The sequence below is a fragment of the Solanum dulcamara genome, chromosome 3, assembly GCF_947179165.1.
Source record: "Solanum dulcamara chromosome 3, daSolDulc1.2, whole genome shotgun sequence".
Lineage (NCBI taxonomy): Eukaryota > Viridiplantae > Streptophyta > Magnoliopsida > Solanales > Solanaceae > Solanum > Solanum dulcamara.
Genome location: NC_077239.1, coordinates 16954994 through 16976528, shown reverse-complemented (window position 1 = coordinate 16976528; position 21535 = coordinate 16954994). Strand labels below are relative to the sequence as shown.

Sequence of the window (21535 nt, the reverse complement as noted above, 5' to 3'; positions counted from 1 at the left end):
CAACACTCAAGAGCATACAGCAACAATAACCCAGACCAGCAACACAACATCACACACATGGATCCACACCCAATAGCCATCAAAAAGGAAGCTTAAGTTCCAATTATGTTTACTGTTGGGTGTCTCATTGTTCAGGTATTATGCAACTTTGAGCCATGTGGTGGTGTTGCAGCAGCTGAGCCTAGAATTCATGCATCACCTACCATATACATACATACAACAACTCCACAAAAGCACATGGAGTAACTACAGTACATCAACAGCAGGTGGAGGCTCATTCAGCTCTAGGAGTTCCCTTCTTGTGGGTTTAAATTATGCAGGAACAATGGTTAAGGACCAACAACCCACCATAGACCTGCATCAACTCAACAACATCAATTGCAAAAGCTCTATTACATCAGCAGAAGTGAATGCCACTAATCATCATCAGCAGCAACCTAACAGCAACAGCAGAAGCAGGATGCAACATGCCACAACTGGGAGCTTGCCTAACTCACCTGATGCAGGCCCTCTTTGGATTTACTCTAAGGGTTGCAGTAACACAAGATTCTGTTCTGGGACTCTTTTGTATAGCAACTTCAGCCTGCATCTTACCTCTATCAACAACAACATCCTCCAGCAGCATTTCCACCATCATGCAATTCTCAGGAAACACCTACAAGAAATTTTGCAGAATTGTTTATTTGTGGATTTTTCTATTTTTGTTTGTGGGTGCAGGTACTCCTTACCAATTGTCTTTACAGGTTCAAAGCACCTCAGCAGAAGAGAAGCTACAGCAGGGCATGCTATGACCTATCTTCAACCTCCCATTCAAGCCAACCTCTTCCCTGCAACATCTGTAACTAAGCTACAACAGGGTATGATGTGCAGGGTGAGTTTCACCATGTGGAACTGTCCATAGGCCTCCAAACTTTACAGAATTGCAGAAAATACTATAGGGATAAGGCCCAAGAAGTTTCATCACAAACGGACAATTGGAGATGTTAGGCGAGCGACCTTGAAAAAGTCAGCTGCCTTAAGCCTAAAGAGGGTGCCTTTTTCCAACTGGTGCAAAAAGCCTCCAAATCTTGCAGAACTAAAGAAAGGGATGTTTGGGTATATCTCAAGAAGTTTCAACTCAATCGGATAATTGGAGACGTTATTCAAGCGACGTTGAAAATCCTAATAGACCCCAAAACATCTAAGCTACAGCAGGGTATGATGTGCAGGGTGAGTTGCACCATGTGGACCAGTCCAAAGGCCCCCAAACTTTGCAGGATTGCAGCAAATACTATAGGGATAAGGCCCAAGAAGTTTCATCACAAACGGACAATTGGAGACGTTAGGCGAGCGACATTGAAAAAGTCAGCTGCCTTAAGCCTAAAGAGAGTGCCTTTTTTCCAACTTGGGCAAAAAGTCTCCAAATCTTGCATAACTAAAGAAAGAGCTATTTGGGTATATCTCAAGAAGTTTCAACTCAATCGGATAATTGGAGACGTTAGTTGAGCGTCGTTGAAAATTCTGACAGACCCCAAAGCACTCTGGGAGGACCTTTCTTTTTTTGCTAGCTGGTGCAAATTCTTTTTGCTTTTGGTTGTTTGTTGTATTGTTGCAGGTTGCTGGATTGACTCATCAACATGCACTGACAACAACTACATAGAATACATCACAGATACAACCATCAAATCAAATAGAATCTCCAAGACCACTGCACAAGGACCATCCTGCTGTCTGTTTGGCTATTTGTTTTTCTGTGATGTTTTTTGTGCAGGTATAACAACTGATGGGGAACCTTGGAAAATGAAAGACATCAACATAGAGACAACAACCTTCCAAAATAGTACCTCACCAACACACCAGCCCTACACCAATACACACTCCACCCCTGCAACACATGCAGCAGCCCCAGTGCAGCCCAAAACTCTTGAAGCTCCTTGCTTTCTTAATTGTTATATGCAGGCACATAAGATACCCTCAAAGGATATGCTCATTTCTCCTTTGGAGGCAACAAGAAGCTGCCCACAGGTTGCCAACAGGTCCAACAATTCTCCTTTGCCTCTTTGGTTGTTTGTTTGTGCAGGTAAACAAAGCCACAGACAAAGGGAGATAACAACCACAATTGCAAGGGCCTCACCTACTCTCATCAACTCTCCATGCCTACCAGCTGTATCCTTTCAACAACTGCAACAGCCCCCTCACCTCCAAGACACTGGGCTCTTGTTATATTTGTGGATATGCAACTCAAAAGCTGCAGCAGCTCCTGCAGGAGCACTGCTGCACCCCAGCTGCAACTCCATATTTGAGAATGCATTGATTGTCCATACATGCAAATGAAGGGGAACTAAAGCTTGGCAGGCTAGGACCTCAACTTCTGCAGCAGCTACTGCAGCAGCAATGCTGCACCACAGCTGCAACTCCAACTTCAAGAATGTATTGATCTACAACCCACCAGCAACAAACATCAGCCAACCCCTGCTTCACCAAGATGCAACACACACTGAACAATTACAAGCCAATAGTACTTGATACAGTAGCTGGAAGGTTTGTTTTGTATGTTGTTTTGGTTTGGTGTATCTGTGCAGGTGTCCCAAGATACCTTCAAAGGAGCTATTCAATTCTCCTTTGGAGGCAACAAGAAGATGCCTATAGGTTTGCAACAACCCCTATAACTATCACACTTGTTTGGTTCTTTGTTTGCTTGTTTGTGCAGGTAAACAAAATCACAGACAAAGGGACATAACAACCACAATTGCAAGGGCCTCATCAACTCTCCATGCACACCTGCTGTAGTCCTTCAACACCTGCAGCAGCCCCCTTTCATCCAAGTCCTTTAGAACTCCTTAAATGTTTTTAGTGAGGAGAAGACAAGAAGACAAACACATCAGCCCTTCACCCAGGCCAACTTCTTTCCTGAAATACCTGCAACACCAATTCTGCACCATAAAATTCCTGCAGCTCTTTGTTCTGCTACTTGTTATTTGCAGGCACATAATACTCTCTCAAAGAAGCTGATCATTATGTATTTGGAAACTACAAGAAGCTGCATACAGACATACATGCAAGAGTCTCATCTATTCCTGTCAGCAATCCTTGCAGCCAAGACTATTGGACCTGCTGTATATCTGTGGGTATGCAGGTACAAGAGTACCCCTGATCACCATCGACAGCATTGGAACCATCCAAAGTGCAAGGCACCCATTCTAATTAGCTGCTCAAGTCATGGCTACAGCACATACAATTTGCATTGTACACTTACTCTATCCTTCAGCCTCATTAACAACAACTCCAAGGCTGCTGGCTACTATGGCTCCATCTACTTTCTATCCTTCCATCCTCCTTAATTGCTTCCTGCTATGGATGTTGTTGCATAACTTCTTTGGACTTACTTGGTATGACAAGACTAAAAAGGGCAAAGATGAAAATAATTTTCCCATCCCATGCGAGATAGAAGTTTCATATACTTGTTCTTGTTCAATGTAGCTATGTCGGGTACGTACCATAGTTGAATAGGACTAGTATAGGTTACTTTCCTATTTTCTCATGGAAGGGGAGAGTCTCCCTCATTTATGCATTCTTAGTCGATTTGTATCGAGAGGAGTTCTCTCATAGATTTATTGCTTTCTAGTTATAGTTAGTCCCTTTTTTGTATCGGGAAGGAGTTAGCCGACCTTAATAGGTTAGCCGACCTTAATAGGTTAGCCGACTTATAAACCATCATAGGATCGGAGGTAAGGTTTATGTCCCCCTCCTTGTATTTTTATTTTGTTTATTTATGTTAAGGCTTAGGGGTGATGCTCAACCCCTGACTGTGCACGAGAGGTGGGAGCCTCGTGTAGGGTCTGTTCCCAAAAAAAAAAACTCATACTCGAACGGGGAGCATAATAAATAGAAACATACGAAAAGGTGGATTTTGGATCAAATAACACTATGATAGGCTGATGGCATAATAAAAGCTTACTAGTGATGACATTGTTATATTCCTCAGCCTCTTTCCACACTGGGGCTTTATAGAAATGGCCTTGAGCACCTCTGCCCGGTGCATCTAAGCTACGGCTTATCACACAACCCATGATTTGCCTTTAATAATTTGTCGACCCCCCCCTCCCCGATGATCCTGATCTTGACTACCTCCTCTAATCATATCTGGTCTTTAAATAAAGACCCAAAACAACTGCCTATTGCAATGGCGGGGACATGTATTGCGATTGTGACCGTCCTCTAAAATGACCAATGCTATCGCGAGGGCCAGGTCTCATAGTTGCAAAGACCAAGTGATTTCAACCCTCAATCAACTTCTCATTGCAATCGTGGAAGGCTTCAACCTGAACGCAACGAAGAAAGCCACATGTACCATCAACTACTGCAACATGGGACATTTTGCATTAACTAAGTCTCCTATGGGGTGCTCACGATTCATTTGAAAATCCGTTCGTGCAAATGCGATATGCTATACCACTAAATTTGATATTCTGGACTCAATGACACATTCAAAATTTCCATTCGAAGTCATTTTAATAAAAAATGGATCCCACACCCAAGTGCAACTTTAACCCAAATTCCACAACGGGTGTTAAGATTAGATTAGAAGCCTCGAGAAGAGAATGAAAGGTCTTCTAGACTAAACTCAAGATTTCAAAATGAACCGTGTTAATGAAATTTTCATTCGAGCACGTTTTACAAGAATATTGGCCAAATTCAACCTTAGCCAAATTTAATAAGCTAAAACACCAAATAGCCCAAAACTCTCACTGATTACCTCAATACCCATGAAGACCATGTTATAAGCCTAATTTGGTCATTCTAGAGTTGATAGAACCATCAGAATTCTATTTTCAGGTTATTTACTTGATGGTATTACCAAAATTAACTTTTTAAGTTTTGAAAGCTCCAAAATAGGGAAATGGTCCTGAAACTCAAATGAACGATCAGACAACCAAACAATTAGTGCCAACAAGTCATAAATGACTTGGGGTTTCTACATGAATGCTCTAAATGACAAAAAAAAGGAATTAAGGTAAAAATGAGTCAGGGGGTCATTACACACTATCTCTATGGTATCAAGTGTAAGGCGTTTACGGACTATCACAGTTTCTAACATATGTTAACCTAGAAGGATTTGAATCTGAGGCAAAAGATATAGATGGAATTGCTCAAAGATTATGATGTGACCATTGAGTACCATCCACATAAGGTCAATGTGGGGGCATACTCCTTGAGCGGGCAGAGAGTTAGCATGGACAGTATGTCTTGCTTAGGGCTGGCCAAGTGACCCTAGGAAAGAGAGATTCAGGCTCTTGAATCTTAGTTAATAAAGTTGAGAATTTTAGAGAAAGGTGGGGTATTGTCTAGTATTGAGGTCAAACCCACATTCTTTGAAGAAATTAATGTAAGATAATTTGAGGATGAACAATTGAACAACATCAGAATGAAGTCGGTATCTAGGGAAGCGTAGGACACTACACTTCACACAGGCGGTCTACTCAATTTTAGGAAATGGATTTGTGTTCCCTGGGTTGATGAGTTGATCTAGAATGTGTTGTTAGAGTCCATGCTTCATGCTATTCTATTCATAAAAGTATGAACAGTATGTATCATGATTTTATATAGCTTTCGTAGTGGCCTGGGATGAATAAGGACATAGTTGAGTTCGAGGCTAAGTGTCAAAATTTTAAATAGGTGAATTATGAGCATCAAAGGCATGCGGGTTTGCTTAAGAGAATGTCCATTTCAATGTAGAAGTAATAGAAGCTAGCTATGGATTTTGTGGTGGGTATTCCGAAGACTTTTGGAAAATATGACTCAATTTGAGTTGTTGTTGATAGTTTGACTAAATCAGCCCCTTTTATTTCAGTAAGAGTAGATTATAGTGCTCAACAGTTGGCTAAGATTTATGTCAAGGAAATAGTAAGGTTTCATGGACTTTTTTTATCATTATAGGTCGCGTCACTCAATTTAAATTGCATGATGAGTTGGGCACTTAACTTACTTTCAGTACAACCTTTCATCCATAGATTGATGGTCAGTCAAAGAGGACAATTCAAGTATTGAAGGACATTTTGAGGGAATATGTGATTGACTTTGGGGGTCATTGGGATAAGCTCTTACCCTTATGTGAATTTTCTCAAAATAACAGTTACCACTCAAACATTGATATGGCACTATTTGAAGCACTCTATGAGAGGGGATGTAGATCACCCATAGAATGGATTGAGGCAGGAGAAGTGGAACCTTTGGGTGTTGATTTTGTAAGAGAGGTCTAGTAAAAGCTAAGGGGGTTTTAGGCCTAGATTTTGGCAGCTCAGAGTAGATACAACCCAAATTATAACGGGAACCAGACCAACCATCTCCACAACACATAAAAGCATGAAAATACTTGGGGGTAAGGAAAAATGGTTATTTCACATGAAAAAATAATTTTTCAAGAATTTGAATATTACACTTCCAAGCTGCAGTATCCGTGCAAGTCATTATTGCTTCATTGTGTCACTGTAACGAGGCGCTTATGAGGGTGCTTCATCGGTGTGATCAAGACCTATAGCAATAAATTATGGCATTATAGCGGGATTGACAGCTATGGTGGGGTAAGTCGGGATTTTATGCATTAAATCCCCAAAAGCAACTATTATTTGGCTATCTAGTTTTGGGGACTTGCAAGGGTGACTTAGGGAATTTTCCACCAGCTTTTCATCGTATCTATTATATAATGTAACTTAATTACTTTCCTGATGGCTACACCAATCAATCACCAATGGTCTAACTATATCTGTATTACAAGTTAATCCCAACCCAAGACCAAATTTATGATCTTTCCACCCATTTCAGGGCTTTCTAACCATTAATTCACTTAAAACTACCAATTCCATAGTTACATAAGTGAATATAGGTAAATAAATCAAGAAAAATATTTTAACAATTCCTAAGACTTAAAACCCAAAATCCTCATTAACCCGAATTTTCTACCTTAGGAACATACCAAAGCCTTCCCTGGAGTCCCTATTACCTTTAAGGCCTGAATCAAAGTTAAAATAGGACAAAAAATTAATTTTACGAAGATTTTTGATGAAAAATAACTGAAATTCGCCATGAGTCTCCCTTGTTTCTCCCTTAATCATATCTGCCAAATAATGAGTGATTTTGGGGATTTTCTGCATTAACTGCGACTAACCCCACTATAGCGGCCCAATTTTGCTATAACGACGATTCTGTAGCAGGACCTTCCACTATAGCGGGATTTAATTCCATCTCTATAGCGGTGTATCACCCTCTATGGTGGCTTTCACGAGACAGAAACTCAGAAATCCTCCGAAAAGTCCCCATTTTGTCATGCACCTTCAATTCTTGAAGTCTCAGGCCAGCTCCTTCACTCCAAGTTCGATATCGAGAATCACTCACACAATTTTTTTTTGAAAAGTCCTATGGACCCCTTAAAATCATAGATAATAGATTAATCAACCCAAGCTTACACATTTTAGACAATCTTTTCCTAGGCCTCACCTTGCTAAGATTTCGTTAGAGTCTGGCCTAGCCTGAAATTTTTAACTTCTCCACCAAAGGTTTTCTCACTTCAAAACTTTAACAAAATAGTTTATGTGTTAGACATATTTCATTCAGAACTTTTCTGTGCAAAATATTAACTCATCTAAAATTAAAAATAAATTAAACTAATAATAAGATTATCAAGAAGATTAATTTAATTTACTTCTATTGAGGGCGATAGATACTCGTTTTATTTTTTAGCCTATTCCTTTTTAATCTCTTCTATGTTTTTTTTTCTTTATCAAAATAATCATAAGTAGAAAGGGATAACTACCTGACTATTTAAAAGTCACTAGCTTATTCGTTAAAATTTAAATTAAAAGAAAAATTAATTTCTCGTAAGTTTCCTCTCTATTGTCTATTAAAATATAAAGAAAATATTTATGAATTCTTAAAAATTCTACGGTTTACTATTATTGAAATGTAAAAAGTATAACAATAACGTAAAAAATTTAAGTTAGAATGTAATAAAATACAATTTGTACATTGTAAGTAGAAGTAAAATAATTGTAGCAATTTTGTTGAAACAATTCAATTTGATGTGCTCAAACGGACAAGAAAATAATTTGGTGTGATAAATTCTTCTGATATGAACTACACATCATATGTGTTCTATTACTAGTAGGATTAATAAACAAAGATGGAAAATTCAAGTAGCTTTAATAAATGTTTTGGCCTTGTTAGGTTAATTCACATAGATTATAATATGACAGAATTTTTCGTAGTTGTAGAGTGTATATGAAAAGATAAAAGATTCAACTATAGGTTTAAATTGTGAACTTCTTTGGACACTAAATTTAACTCATAAAATTAATAGTATGAGACAATCAAATTTTATATGTGGTTGTTATTTGTTCTTCCATTTTCTTTTCTATACTAATTTAGTTTTTTTTTTTATAGTATTTATAAGGTGAAGACTATATGATAATGAACATGAAAACTGGTGAATGAACTATTTTAAGCTAAAAATCGAAGCTTTTCTATTCTTGATAGTGAAACTTGATTAATTATCACTATGTATTGATTCGGCTATGAAAACTTTATGAACTATGTTGAAATAGTGACATTTTAATGATTAAACTTACCTCGACAAAATTATAATATATGACACAAACTCAATGAATTAGTTCTTGCTTCTTCCAGTATAATTTAAATAGATAAATGTTATCTTGAAAGTATTGGATAAACATAGATATGTATCTAAAAATGATTTAAATATAATTCTTTTACCATAATGGAAAGAGATCCCATCAGAGTAAAATGTATATTTTCATTTTATAAAAAAATAATAATAAGACAATCTGCTGTTAATTCTTGATCTTCTTGAGTACTTTTCTTAAAATGAATAATTTTTCCTCTTTTCTTTCCCCACTATGTAATATTCTGATTAGTGTTTTGTGAAATTATTTAAGATTCTTTTCCCTTAGAAAAATATTCAATGTGATTCAAGTAACATGTTGGTGAGTTTTGCACATGAACAAAAAAAAATTAAAGCAAGATTTAGTTTTGATATATTTAAAAACATAATAAAATTTATACTAAATATGATTTCTTCCACAAATTAAAATATTTAATTTTTTTAAAACTTTATTGATAACTTAAATGAGTAAGAAAACACATTTTTGAAAAAACAAATAATAACAAAAACCTTTGATATTAGATGCCATAGATTAAAGGAATTCCTGCTAATACAATGACAATTAGAATCGAGATATTAGGATTTGTATACAACGTGTTTGCAAATCGATCAAGCAATCTCAAGTAGTTAGATAAATAGAGAAGCCTACCTGATTGACTTGACAATTGTTACAAAACAACGAGATACTTGTGTAGAACCAAGAATAAAGAAAAAGCAAAAATACGCCAGCCCCTCCAAATTCTGTATTTATTACTATTTCTTATGTACTCCTGCTGTGTTGTGTTGTGCAAAGACTAAGACTTTGAAAGCTTAAAAGAACATGTTATCTCCAACTACTAATTAACCAATCACCGTTGAACTTGAGCCTTGTGTATGAAGATAATATGTTTTGCATTGTATTTATTTGAACTAGGCTCTATAACTTATCTGCAATTCTTTCCAAGGCATTTGTAAGCTTGTTAACCACACCTACTAAGTTATCAACACGGTCCTTTCTTTGCTCCCTGTTCTGTTCAAAATGCATATTCTGAGCATCAAGTTGGGAGTTCACCTTTTTGCCATTCCTCTCCAGTGCTCTCACTAAATGATGCTGGACATTTCTTGCTTTTTCATCATTTGTCTATGAGTCGTTTCACTTTCTTTTTCTTCCTTCCATACCTCTCCCTACATTACGTCCTCGAGTGGTAGGTTGTCTTGTACCTGCTTGTGTAAGGGAAACTTGAGACAGTGGTTGAGGTTGGTTCTTTGAAATTAGCATAGGAATAGAAGCCTGATTCGTTGTTGGTGAATCTGAAAACAACCCATCATCCCCTACAACAACACTTCTTCCACTATCAAACAAAACTTCTAATCCGAAAGCAAAAACCAACCCTTCTTCATTGCCATTTTCACGATCAAGAATATCAAACACTTGTCTATCAAAAAAGTCAGGTAATTTTCTCTCTCTCTTTAAATCATTCCTCATCATCCAAAAGGACTCTGTTTCTTCTTTTATCTAAGGCTCCCACTCTTTAATCTTCTTAAAATTTTCAGCCAAAAACTCCACTTCTTTTGGCATTGAATCGGTCCACGATTCACTCCTTATCTTTTACAGTAGGAAGAAACAAAATCTCACTTCAATTGAACCTCTGCTGAACCTCCGATTTGAAATCGATGGATCCAGTTTTTGATCACTTTTTTCTCCTGTATGAGAATGAAAATTTCTTCTCTGGCTTAACGAGGGAGCCTCAACACTTTGTTGGCATGATCGGCGCCATTGATCAATTGTTGGTGATCATCACAGTACGTAGATGGAATTAGGATCAATTCTTCACGCTTTTCTTTTTTACTTTCTGAAGCCATGTGAGTTAATGGAGTTTTAAGTACAAAGGCCAGTTTTGGAACAAGAGGCAAATTTTTTAAATGGTAATAGTGATATTCATCCAATGTTCTAAGCCTTTGGGTATTTATAATTCTTGTTTGTAATATTCTTGTGTGTAGGAAAACACATTTGCTATTATTTTTAAAACATCTTTTCGTGGATACTATTAAATTTTAAATCAAAATAAATTATTTTCCTAATAAGAAATATTTTGACTAAAAAAAATTGGCATTATGATGGCTGATCCATAAACTACATATATTGCAAAGTGATTGCATCTAATTTGGTAAATAATTCATGCTCGTTTAGTTTCATTCCTAATTAGTTACTACTAAATCTTCTAATTCAAACTATTCAAAAATTCACAACATATGATTTTTTCCCTACAAATAAGAGTCAACTCATAAGAAAAGAAATACACAACAACAACTAGCTTAACCTAAAAGCCGACATTTTTCTTCTTTTTTCTTCTCTGATTTATATAGATAGACATTAGCTTGAAAGGATCGGATAAACTTAGATATGGATCACTAAATGATTTGAATTTTACTTAGTTACCATAAAAGAGATCGCATCACAGTAAAATATATATTTTCATTTAAAAAAATAGTAAAATAATCTATAGTTAATTCATAATCTTATTGAATGCTTTTCTTATAATGAATAAACTTTCTCTCGTATGTCATTACCTGAAATCTCAAGTCATGATGACACATACTAAACCCAATCCACCGGGCCATGCAAGTACCTATTCTAACACCTAGATATGAGAACTCTTTCACCCAGTTTAAATCAACCCATGCAAAAATTAATAAAAATTAAACCAAACCACCAATTTTTATATTGAAATACTCAAAATTTGTCAAATCAAAATACCTTTGTAAAGAAAATACATTGATTCCTCCCCAAGAAACTAGTCTAAAAAAGTACAAGAGCTTCTAAAGAGTAAAACTTATAAAAGAAATAAGACACAACTCCCACCATAACGAAAGAAGAGTAGAAGCTGTCGGAGATCATCTTCGTCTTCATCTATGAAACATCACATAATCCTACTATAAGACTATGCCAAGTGGCATAGCAAAAGTACTATCAGTAGAAACAACGTATATTGGTAGGCATCATCGACCAATCAAAATTCACCACTATAGCAACTCATTCTAGTCAGTATGGATAGAACAATGGTGAAAATATTAGGCCAGATAAACTTTTGGATAATTCTAAGTATGGATTAATGGTTTGAATAGCCAAGACAATAAAGAGTCTAACGGTCTTTCCAGAATCAAATGTGGGTGAGTAGAACTCCTAGAATCAAACTTCGCATGAAAGAGTTAGTTTGAATTGTCCATGGTTAAAAATATATTGTAAAATAGGGGCTTTTGGGGGAGTTTTCTATCACGAACTAAAAATAGAGGTCATAATGGAACACATCCCAAAACCCAACCTGATGTGTAAGTGTAATGGCCCTCCATGTTATTTTTTATTTAACACATTCATTTTTTTTCGCTTAGAGCATCCATATACAAATCCCAAGTCATTTATGACTTGCTGACACTGACTGTAAGGTCGCATGGTCATTCCTTATGGTTTTAGGCCCATTTCTGTATTTTGAAGCTTTTGAAACTTGAAAAGCTGGCTTCGATACTAACATAAGATAAACGACCTCACAACAAAATTATGGCACCTCCATCAGCTCTAAAATTATTAAATAAGTCTTGTAGCATGGCCGACATGAGTATCGAGGCTTTTGGTGTGAGTTTGGGGCCATTAAGTATTTTAGCCTTTGAAATTTGGCCTAAGTTTGACTTTAGTCAATATTCTAGGAAAATGCGCTCAGACGAAATTCCATCAGTGCGGTTAGTTTTATAATTTCTCCTTTTGTCTAGGATGACCCTTCTTGCTCTTCCCGAGGCATACAATCTAACTGTAAGAATAGTTGTGGAATTTGGCTAAAAATGACATTTGTGTGTTGGACCCACTTTTTTTCAAAATGATCTCGTACAGAAATTTTGACTGCGCCATTGAGTCTAAAACGTCGAACTTGGTGGGGTAACATATTTGATTTGCACGCATAGGATTCCGAATGAATTCTAATGTCACAACCGAAGCCTAGGACCTAGACGTGACATAATGAATGAGACACTTAAAGGTACCTCATCCAAGCCTCTTAGCATTCAGTTAGCTTTTCATAGGTGATGACATTCAATAATAAATGGAAATAAAAGGGGTAATGGGACTAAGTGAAACAACATAGAATAGGAGTCATCAATATCATCAAGAGTCGTCTATTTGTCCAACAATACCTCAAGATATTTAGACTAGGCAGGGGCTAAGACATGTCCCTAGATCACCCTCAAATAAGTGTCAGTACCAAAAAGGTTACAAAAAGTCTATACATATCATAAGCTAGAGAAGAGAAATGGGATATTTCTCCCGAAACATGGGAGCTCACCAACTATGTAGCTTTCAACAAATCAACTAGCCACGTGGAGAAGAATGTGGAGCAACGCAGGTCTCTACATGGTGAGATCATGTAGGGAAAAGGGTATGTGTTAGTACTTGGAATGTACTAAGTAGGTAGGTATGCATATGAACATTGAAGAATCGTTAGAACATAAATATAGCTTGAGACATGGTGCAATGCATGAATAATTATTTATATAAATAACATAGGAAACATTCATTTTGTGGGGAGATGACCATAACCGACATTTAAGACCATGCAAGTTATTACATGGAATCCAACATAACCCCCTACGTTGGCACGGGGAGTCTACTTGTCGGGTAGAGTTCATCAACTTCAGTCATTTCGTTAACTTTAAATTTAAGGGCTATTGGTTGATCCACCAGCCTAAGCCTACAAGGTCTCCTATGTTGGCGCATAGTTAATGAGGCAAGGGTTTGGTACTAGGATTCCCTTACCGAATCCCACCCACATACCCCATTTAATGCTAAGTCAAATCCCATGGAATAAATCATATAATAAGAACATAATTATTTATATAGCTTTAGATCATCCAGACATCATTCGGTAGAATATCTCATTAAAACCTTTATTGATTCGAATATGTGAGAATTGTCCTTGTCACATACGAATCCATTTTTTGGCTAAGAAGACCTTTCATCATCATTCATTCATTCCTTCATTTCATAAGACTCCCTTTAATCATAAATATTTGCTTTCATTTCTTTCATTTTGGAGTCAAAACTTACAATTCAAACTTCATTGAACATATAGTGAAATAGGTGGGTTCATCTCATTCGACCTTAAAATCATTTAAAATAATGCTAGAATGTATGAGAGTAATGGAATGTATCACGTAAGACATCTTTAAAATAACCCACCACTATACTTTAAAACTACTTTCATGCCTTCATATCAGGCCCTTGATAAATCATCTATTTCATGTAAATAAATTTCAATATAAGAGAATATAGGTAAATAAACTTCAAATATTCAAGAATCTATACATTTGGAATCATATCATGAAAACCTATAATTTCATCACTTGAAATTGAAATATTGAGTTTAGAAATCATTTCGGCTCCTTGGGTGAAAGAATCCATTAATGAGACCCACATACCTTGCAGAATAAAGCCATAAAGTAGATTTAAGATTGGAGACTTGAAGAGCCTTGAAGGTGAAACCCTAGATTTCCTTGGGAGAACTTTGAGGGGAGGAAACCTTGTTTTAGAGTCTAAGTGTTAGATTGAGGGGTTGAAATGGCTTAGGGTCCTTATATAGAGTCAATTTAGTCCCCAAAATGGCCATACTTTGGTGTTAAAAAGTGGTAAAGACTAAAATGCCCTTATTAAAATTAGCCAAAAACTAATCCTATGAGTCCTTCCTATGAATCGCAGAAGGGTCGATGAGTGGGAGGAATAACTCGTCTTACAGGGTCTGAGAAGATCCTAAGTGTTAAACTTCAGGTTCTCCCCTATGACTCATCTCTATGAGTCATAGACTCGTCTACGAGTCGTTAAAGGGACTCGTGCTGTAAAGTTGGAGGGACCTTGAGGAGTGAGTCTTTGAACCTCCTCTGCGACTAATTTATACGAGTCATAGTTTTGAAGATGAGTCGTAGACTCTAGTCGTCCTGAAGGATTTGGAAAACCTGCAAGTCCAAGTCTATAAAGTTTCTTGATGAGTCATTTCTACCACTCGTGTAAGCTTTTACGAGTCGTGACTTGACTCGTAGAACCTCTTCTTTCCTTAGCCAACATTTCTAACCTCTTCCTCAAACTACGAGCAACTCCTACGACTTTTCAAAACTTCTATGACTCGTAGATGGGGTCGTAGATGTTGAATTTTAGTCCATTTGAAAGATTTTTCCTTTGTTTTGATGTTTCAACTTATGAGGTCTTACACCGGAGGACCCCATCGGAGAATTAGGCACTTTCAAAAACTCCTTTGCACAAGCTGAACCTGGTGTTGTCTCTAAAACCACCCTTGGTCGCTAAAGCGACTATTGCAAAAGAGAGAAGGGTGTCACTGAAGCGACTAATGAATTCTGGGTAGGTGTCGCTAAAGCGACAAATGTTCGCTAAAGTGAACCCCCGGTAAAGATACAGGGTTCTCGCTTTATCGAAGCCTGCCTCTTTGAGGTGGTCACTTAAGTGACCTTCGAGGTCTCTTTTACGAAGCCTGTGGAATTATTTTTAGTCAGAATTTTAGTTATTTCTCCAAACTTTAAACTCTTTTTCCTCTCTCATTTCTTGGCAGAATTTGGTGATTCAAAGGACAATTTATGGGTATTTGTTGGGAGAATTTAATGGGTGATACGAAGGTATTATAAAGTCACCGATTGAGCTAAATTCACTTGTAATCTTGCTGCCATTAATGAGTTTAGTTTAAAGTTGTGAAATTCTTGCATGCTTTGATTCTAGCTGATCCGAGCTCTAAATTGTGTATGATTTTAGAACACAAATTTGGGATGATAAATGGGACCTTCTCACTAAGTCAATTTTTGAATTATTAGAGCGAGTCCCACATTCCCAATTTTGACTCCATAATTGGTATGTCTCTAGTTTTAGTGAATTTAGTGTCAAAATGATCATATTGACATTGTGTACCTATTTTTGATAGCGTGGAAACATTCGGAGGCAATTCATAAAGGAAAAGCTCCGATTATGTGATTTTAGACTACGGGTGAACGACCTTCGAGTAGGTTATGGCTTCCCTTTTCCTAGAGTGAACTTGATTATCAGATATCATGAGGATTTTGTAGAATTTGGGTTCGTTAGGTGATCGAGCATGCCGTTAGTGTAAAATTCATATTTTAAGCCTTTACGGGTAGTACTGGGTACTTGTGAGCATGTTGTCAACTCTTATGATCATCCATACCTTTTGGCATCCTTTAGTACTATCTTCTATTGATATGTAGTATGTTAGCCTTAGTCTAGGATAAGACTAGTGTTGCCATAGACTTGTGATAATTAGATCCATTGGCCTTGCTTTTACTTTGATATCGATTCGAATAGATTAGGTCCATGTAGACTGGAATAACAAATTTAGGTATGGTAGCTTGAGTCGTAGATTAGGCATTTCCTCAGCTTGACGACTTCTACCTTCTTTCCCTCATTTTTCAACTCATTTGTGGAATATTTGAGCTTTTGGGCCTTGTGTGGCCATTCAAGATCGAGTATGAGTCAAGCTTGGAGTGCTAAAGTGATTATTTGAGAGTGGTCATCATTATACAGTGGTTTGATGAGATGACATGGAATTATTCAGTAGTCGCTATCATCACAGATTCAAGGTCTGGTCATCCTTTACGTAGGTGACTTATCTGATCACAAACTCTTGCCCATTTGATACACATCCGTAGTTTGAGGTCCTGGCGCTGGATGCATTCAAATTCATCTTGGAATTCCATGAGAGATTTCATAAGTTGGGAATTTTTCAGCAACATGGGGTTGATTTCGTGACCTTCCCGCTTTAGGGTGAGGTGAAGTAGTGGTGGCGAGCTTTTTTGGAATGTCTATAATTAGTCTTGCTTCCACTCACTTGGACAAAATTTTGTGCTTTGTTCTTGGAGAAGTATGTTTTTGATACTGTGAGAGATCGAAAGAAGGATGAGTTCATGAGTCTCGAATAGGACAATATGACTATAGCTGCTTATGAGGCTGAGGAAGAGAAGATTCTCTTATTTGTCAAAGGTTTGAGTTTTTAGTTGAAAGTATTGTCTGTGCATATGACCTCTGCACGTAGAAGTTGTAATGAGGTGACTGATTTTGTGAAGAAAGTTTTAGGGAGTTTGACATGTTGGGCGGGCCAAGACATTGGCTAAGAATCCCAAGAATGTGTGAAACTACAATGGTTCTTATTCCAAGTGTCTTGGTTAGCAGGTATATTCAGTCCGTCCAATTCAGTCAAAGAGCTTCATATGCATCAGCCAGCAGGATAACTTTTTACCGTGCATACTTTAATTATGGTGAGCAGGGAAATTTCAAGAGGGAATTTGCTTATAAGTAGAATTTTGGCCAAGTTCAATAGCAGATTAGAGTAGTAGTTCCAGCGGGTAGAGGTTATAATGGTAGAAGACATCAACAGGATGGGCGATGAGGTAATCAGGAAGGCTGTGAAGGCTGAGGAAAAGATAATATAGGGAGAGAGGCGGCATAACTAGGTAGGGGGGTTGCCTGTTATTAAAACAAAGATTACTGTTATGCATTGTTAGGTAGACCAAATGGTGAGGTATGAAATGCCGTGATAATTGGTACAATTCTTATTTGTGACCGAATAGATATGTTGTTGTTTTATCGAGCTTTTACTTATTAGTATGTATCTATTAGATTTTCATTAGGACTTGAATTGAATTGTGATATCCTTAATTCTCCTATCTATGTTGTTACCCCAATTGGAGAGTCTGTAGTAGTAACCCATGTATATCATGCTTGCTATGTTTTATTTGTGGATTTCCAAACTTGGGTATATTTGGTTATTTTGAACATGGTTTATTTTGATGTGATCTTGGATATGACTTGGTTGTCCCCTAATTCTGTTGTGTTAGTCCTTTCTATTGAGGCTATTCCGATGGTTTTGGAGTTTCTGGAGGTGTATCCTACATTTTGTTTGGTATGCCTCCGGATACGGATATAAAATTTTGTATCAATTTAGAGCTGGGTTCTTAGCCAATTCTATTCCTCCCTATTGCATACCTCCTATAGAGTTGAGAGAACTAAAGATTCATGTTCAGAAACTGCTTGATAAGGGAATTATTCACCATAGTGCGTCTCCTTGGGGTGGTCATGTGTTGTTTGTAAAGAAAAAAGATGGTAACATGAAAATGTGTATAAATTACAGGCAATGAATAAGGTCATCATCTGGAATAAGTACCCCTTACCTTGTAGAGATGATCTATTTGACTAGTTGAAGGGTGCCTTAGTTTTCTCTAAGATTGACTTGAGGTCGGAGTACCATCAATTAAAGATTAGGCCTGAGGATGTGTCTAAAATGGTATTTAGAACTTAGTATGGACACTAGGGCTGTTCAAAACCGTCCGCTATCGATAATTCAACCGCATAATTGGCTTATTGGCTTATTGGTATTGGGTTATCGGATTAGAGGGTGGGGAATGTAGTTAAATTTTATAATTAACGGCTTATTGGTGTGGGGGACGGATTACTCAATTTTATTATTGGGTAAACCGTTAATCCGTTAAAAATTTATTATATTTTATTATAATTTATAAACTTAAAAATAAATCTTAATAGGTCAAGCCTATTTAACTAAATAGGCCAAGCCCATTTAGTTAAATAGCCAAGCCCAAGACATTAGAATTTAGGTCACTATATTATTTTTACTATACAGTCTAATGTCTATACCCTAATTTTATTTACACTCGCCTCTGTGCTCTACTTCTCTGTCTCATCTCCATTCTCAGATTCTTTCATTCTCTCATCTACTGTCTCCGGTGAAATTTCATCGTCGAGACAAGCAAGACCACGTCGCCGCCTGCACCTCTTCTCATTCCGTCCTCCTCTACTCGTAACGCTTCATTAAGCAAAACACCGGTGAGACAACATTGGTAGCAGCAACCAGCAAATACGACTCAGGTGGATCCAACCATCACAGCGACAAGAAGGCGACAGCTAGTGAACGCCGACCTAGACTATAGCCTGAGATTTCGGCACGTTAAAAACAGATCTGAAAAGATCCATTTCGGTCTAGGTTTGTTTTCTTAAATAATCATGAGATTAAATAATAATCTAGGGAGAAATGTATGTTCATTACATTGCAGATCCATAAGTAGCTTTGCGTGCCAAAAGTAACTTCATACAACAACAAATTTGATATACTCACTCCAGGATTGTAATTCATTGAAAAATCAAGGGTTGTAATTCATTGAAAAATTAGTGTGTATCTATTAAACCTGTATGCCACAATGGCCAGGCCAGCAGATGCTTTATAATTAATTAATTTTCAAATGGTAAGTAACAAAAAATTAGTGTGTATCTATTAAACCTGTATGCCACAATGGCCAGGCTAGCAGATGCTTTATAATTAATTAATTTTCAAATGGTAAGTAACAACTAACATGCTTTATTTAAATTGTGAAACCACTAAACATACCTTAGAAGCTAAAGCAGCAGATCTTGAATCACGAGTATCTTGTTCAAGATTCTCAATTTTTGAACCAGCTCGAGATGTGTCTGCAGAACTTAAAGACGATTCAAAGTCTATTACAGAATTTTTATATACAGGGGAAAGAGAAATAGGCCTCAACATGTGATTCTGCTGCATTCCATCCAATTATGGTCTTGATTCTTCCGACCTCACTTTTCCTAATAATTTCTCTTCTTCTTAGATATATTGCTATTATATGTTTACAAAAAAGTAAGTAGAGTAGGGTTGTCTTACTGGGTATGTTGTTGTTCTTTATGTTGGTATGTACTTCACTGATTTTGGCGTTATTAAACTAATGCACTTCCTACTCCTTTCAGTCCTATCTAATAATGAGTACTCTTTTTGTTTAACATACAGTCATACATTGTTGAAATTCCTTAGCATTGTGTTATCTAATTTGAAACAGGAGTAGATATTTGAGAATTGTTTGATTTAATATGATTTGTAATCATTTGTTGAATGCAGGAGAATAATGTGCTTCCCAAAAAAAAGAAAGATGAGCAGAAAGTTGTGGACACTGGAAGTTGTTTTCATTTCTGTTTTTCTGTTTTCATTTCTATTTTCTATGGTTTAAAGGAAGAACATGAACTTGTCTATTTTCATTTCTGTCTTCATCTCTGTATTGAAGCTACATGAGCGTAGGTGTGTTTACTCTTCTAATCTTCTTGACTGCCATCAAATCTGTTCACATATTGCTTACCTAAAGTAAATGGCAGAAATTTTACATGTTATCACCGATATACCGTCCGATAATCGTCCGATAATTGCTAATCCGATACCGAACCAACCGATATCTTATAGGTTGGCTAGCGGATTGGTACTTTTAAAAGCCGATAACCGTTAAGTCAAACCGTTAAGCATAATAATCCATCCAATCCGCCCGATAAGCAGCCCTAATGGGCACTATGTGTTCTTGGTAATGTCGTTTGGGTTGACTAATGCTCCGGCTACTTTTATGAGTTTGATGAATAAGGTTTTCAAATCATTTTTGGATTCCTTTGTGATTTTGTTTATAGATGATATCCTAATATATTACAAGGAAAAGAAGAAAGATGCATATCACTTTTATATTATTTTGGGTATCTTGGGGAAACAAAAATTGTAAGATAAGTTTTCCAAGTGCGAGTTCTTACTATCTACGGTTTTCTTCTCAGGGCATGTGGTTTTGAAAGATGGGGTGATAGTAGATACCCAAATGATTGATGGAGTTAGGAATTGGGTTTGGCCTAGTTCTATGACTGAGGTTAGAAGTTTCGTGGGTCTTTCTAGGTACAACCACATATTTGTTAACAACTTTGCTTTTATAGCTATGCATATGAGAAGGTTGACTCAAATGGAGGTACCATTTGAGTGGTCTGACAAGTCTGAAAAGAGTTTTCAAAAACTCAATACCCTTCTACATACAACACCTATCTTGACATTCTCGGTGAAATATAAGGAATTCATTTTTTACTATAATGCATCACATTCGGTCTTGTAAGGACCCATTCCTATCATTATGAATAAGATAATGTGGAAGAAATTAGGGACATAAAACATTTGATTAGTAACTTAAAAATTTTGAGATTCAGCCAACTTAGATAATATCTGAGTCAGATGAGGTCTAGGGTGATTCGGTAATGGGTTCATGCTGATTTATGAGTTTTGATCTTGTGAGCTGATAGCCAAGGCATTAAATAGCTCATATGGCTTTACAAAATTGAATTCAAGAAAGTAAAAGTCCCGAAATTGATCTTGGCGTGAAAGGAATATTTTTGAATGTCAAGGTTTGAGGTTGTGTTAAAAAATGAGGGATTGGGATAGGAGATCTAAGTTTCTGTCTATGTGCAACCCACCATGGCAGGAATAATCCCTCTATGGCAGAGGTCTCTATAGTGGCATGGGTCTTCTAGGTAGACAAGATGTGGGTTTTATCAAGTTAAAGTCCCAAAAACATGATTATTTTCTACAACTTCATTTTTGAGACCTATGGGGAAACTTCGGGCTATTCCTTTCTGTTTTCCACCAATTCTTGAGGGAAATGTAAGTTAGTTACTCCCCCAATTTGTATTTTGGTTGTTAGAACTTAAAATCCATGGTAACTATCCTAGGGGAGGATTGTTGACCTATATTTAATGGTGGAAAAAGCCCTAGTTGGGTGAGATGATCATGAAATTGGCATACCTATGATGTGATAGTATATTTGTTGCTTTAGTATATTGTGGTTTCTTGTTCATATTTCATTTACTAAAAATGGTCGCGTGATACTATCAGTACATGATGGTTGTGTACAAATATTGCACTTGCTCTTTCTTTGTTAAGTAAAGGGCATATTCAGGCTGCTATTAAGAGACCTTAGTTAAGAAATCACTGATCAACAAATTTATGGGTGAACCAGTTCTTTCAGGATGCCGTGGAT

At 36.8% G+C, this 21535-nt stretch overlaps 1 pseudogene; it reads right to left on the bottom strand.

The window, feature by feature from the left end:
- Positions 1-9569: 9569 nt before the first annotated feature.
- Positions 9570-10495, bottom strand: LOC129883487 (trihelix transcription factor ASR3-like; annotated as a pseudogene).
- Positions 10496-21535: the final 11040 nt, after the last annotated feature.